Here is a 3,670-nt window from a genome sequence, read left to right as displayed (position 1 = left end):
TATTCCTCTATATATTTTACTCCTGGGTTTTTTGCCCCCTTTGTATGCACGGTTGCATGCTACCGTCGGCGCCAACCACAGATTCTGTGACAGCGACTGCAGAGGGCCAGGGGTGGCCGTGACCGTGAAACCGCCAGGCCGCCAGCACAAACCCACTCAAGAGTGTCGACGAGACTTGGCAACTGGAATCTCACCGGAAAGGCAAAGGATACATCGCCCAAAATGCCGTCCGGGATCTTGGAACGCCACGACGTTACGGACCTCTCCGAGATTATCTCGCAGGATGCCGGATTCGGCTGGCCCCAGTGCTTCCTTTCCACTCTTACAAAAGAAATGAAGATTCTTCGGAGATTTCAACCCAGTTCCGAAAATACCGGTGGATCAACTTTAGCTTCGGATCGGCCGAGGTTGGTGTGATCTGAACATGACACAAAGAGTCCGAACTCAGGGTGACAACAGACGACAGACACACAAGGAAATTAATTGTTGACACACTGCTGACACTCCGGTGACATTTTCTTAGGCAACTAGTACTTCGCTATATTTAAAAAAAAAGTACTTCGCTATCTTGTCGCTCTTCTTTTTGACCAACTTTGGCTTTCACCCTCCAGCCAAAGTGAGCTTTCACACTTCGGTGCGTGCGTGCGTGCATGATCGTCAAACGTCGATTATGACTTGAACAGGTGGTGCACCTTGAGGTCGGACTTGATGCCGGCAATGGACCCCGCGGCGGCGGCGAGAGAGATGGCGAGGCATCCGAGGCTGAGCATCTGCAGGCACACCCACCGCGTGCTCCACTTGGGCACGTTCTTCTGCACCACATACATCTCCACGGGAAAGTAGACGGTGAGCGGCCAGAACCCCAGCGCGCCCAGAACCCCACCACGTCGTTGAAGAAGGGCAGCATCATGGACACCACCGTCGTCGCCACCACGAATGCCGTCCGCCACGTCGCCCGGAACATGTTCACCTTGTACGTCTGGAAGAGCGGGACCTTCACCTTGCTGGTGACGTACTTGGACTCCGGCCACCTCTTCGCCGCCCACTTCTCCACGAAGGCGAACAGGGGCTGGCAGTACACCTGGTATGCGCCGACGAGGTGGATGACGATGGCGGCGTTGGCCACGTCGACGAGCCAGAAGGGCTCGTAGAAGCCGAACCCCGTGAGAAGGTTCCCCGGCGTTGCTTCGCCGAAGGCCGCGTAGGCCATGCAGCCGCAGAGCATGTGGAAGACCGTGGTCACCGCGACGCTGACCATGTTGGCGCGCTTCATGACCGTGGACTCCGACGGCGGCGGCGCCCGGATGGTGTCCTGGATCTCGATGAGGATGAGGGAGTAGGAGTAGGCGAATGCGATGTCTCCAAACGCCTGCAGGCTGCGCCACACCTTCTGCATGGGCGTCACCGTGCCGATGCTGATGCCGGTCAGGCTGCCCTTCATACCTCCGTTAGCTGCATCCATGCATGCGTAATTTGTTAACACATTGTTGACTATTATTGAGGTATCATAATCACTCATCGATAGATCAGTGTACATAATCACCTACCTACGACGTGGACGACGCCGAGGCCGAGGCCGAGGCCGATGGAGGAGTAGGTGAAGGACATGGCGGCGGCGAGCATGGAGAGCCAGGAGATCTGGTCGAAGTCGGGGATCTGGGAGAGGAAGACCTGGGCTACGCCGAAGATGATCATGTAGGGAACGTTGGAGACCTTGCAGGGGTCGGCGTGGCCGTTGCGGTGGAAACAATTGGCCCTCTTAATCGCCAGCATGCTGATGGAGGCGGCGATGGTGTAGCCGATGGCTACCCCGACGATGTTGGCGTACTGCAGCACCCCGCAGATCTGGACCTTCACGCCGCTGAGGTTGGCGTTGACGGCGTCCATGTAGGTGTAGTTGCGCTCCCCATTGCTCTGGTCGCCGGAGCGGTAGCAGTCGGCGAGCAGCCAGGAGGTGAAGTAGGTGATGAGGGAGAAGAGGAGCAGGACGGCGGGGCCGGCAACCCAGCCGAGCTGCGCGATAGCCCACCCCAGCGACAGCACCCCGGACCCGATAACCGCCGTGATGATGTGCGAGCTCGCCGTGCACATCGTGCCTGCAAACACCGGTATCGCTTAGTCAGACTGAGAAACCAACAATCAAGTACTGTACACCATGAGATGAGGCAGGGTTCTTACGTACCGGTGCGCTTGTTGCGGCCATCGTCGTCGAGCTTGGACCCGGCGGTCTCGCCGAGCTCGGCGGCGGCTACCTCCAACGGCGGGTAGTAGTAGGCACCCACGACGTAGTCCGCCATCCCGATCGGCCTCGCTCTTTGCCGATCTTGTGCAGCGTGATCTCCAGAGAACGAGTACTAAATCGAGCTGCTGGTGGTGGCTGGTGGGCACCTGGCGTGGCCCTCGTTGACGAGGGCACGGGCGCATTTTATAGGAGGAGCCTGGGCCGGACCGGTCCGCATTCAGCGGCCGCTGCCTGTGCAACGACCTTTTTACCGGAAAAAAATTCCATGGAGACGAAAAAAAACATTTCTTTTGTAAGAGTGGAAAGGAAGCACTGGGCCAGCCGAATCCGGCACCATGCGAGATGAATCTCGGAGAGGTCCGTAAGAGCATCAGCCGGACTTCAAAAAATCCGGCCCCTGAAACCCCGCAGACGCGTCTAGGCGTGTCCAGGCGTGTCCGCGGGCACTGACCGGACAACCCTTAAATAATAAAATCCACATCCGGACACCTCAATTAATATATCTCAAATCCATACAAATTCATGCAACTACGTCTATGCACACACAACGCCCGATAACATCATCACTACTATCAACTAAACATGACATCAGACTACCCAAATTGGGCATGTTTGGCTATGATGGAGTTCATCAACGGGTGCCCTTGCCCTTCCTGGCGCCCTTGTCGTCCTTCTCACGGAAGTACCGGTCGCAGACGCCGTACAGGTCGAGTCGGATCTGCTCGTTGCTGGAGCTGTCCTCGCCGTCGTTGTCCTACTTCTCCTCCTTCCGTGGCAGTCCGGCCATGGCACGGACCGCCCGATTCTCCTCTCGGGTGAGGGCGCGTATGCTTCTAAGGTAGGGGATCCCGAACTGTGCGTCTAAGGATCGAAGGTAACAGGAGACAGGGACAAGATGTTTACCCAGGTTCGGGCCCTCTTAATGGAGGTAATACCCTACAACCTTCTTGATTGACTTTGATGAGTATAGGGGTTACAAGAGTCGATCTACCTCGAGATCGTAATGGCTAACCCTAGATGTCTAGCATGTATGATTGTGATTGCCTCTACGGACTAAACCCTCCGGTTTATATAGACACCGGAGGGCCTAGGGTTGTACAAAGTCGGTTTACACAGAAAAGAAAACTACACATCCGAACGCCAAGCTTGCAATCCACGCAAAGGAGAGTCCATCCGGACATGGGGGAAGGCCTTCTATCTTGTATCTTCACGGCCCACCAGTCCGGCCCATGTCACATAGCCTGGACGCTCGGGGACCCCCTAATCCAGGACTCCCTCAGTAGCTCCTGAACCAGGCTTCAATGACGATGTGTCCGGCGCGCAGATTGTGATCGGCGTTGCAAGGCGGGTTCCTCCTCCGAATACTCCAAAGCAGTTGAACAAGAGAACTATATCCTGGCTCTGTATAACAGTTACAACCCTGAACCA

At 56.3% G+C, this 3,670-nt stretch overlaps 1 pseudogene; it reads right to left on the bottom strand.

The window, feature by feature from the left end:
• Positions 1 to 462: 462 nt before the first annotated feature.
• On the bottom strand, positions 463 to 2,393 carry LOC109734339 (amino acid permease 3-like; annotated as a pseudogene).
• Positions 2,394 to 3,670: the final 1,277 nt, after the last annotated feature.

The sequence above is a fragment of the Aegilops tauschii genome, chromosome 7 (assembly GCF_002575655.3).
Source record: "Aegilops tauschii subsp. strangulata cultivar AL8/78 chromosome 7, Aet v6.0, whole genome shotgun sequence".
NCBI lineage: Eukaryota > Viridiplantae > Streptophyta > Magnoliopsida > Poales > Poaceae > Aegilops > Aegilops tauschii.
This window is presented reverse-complemented; position numbering and strand designations above follow the sequence as displayed.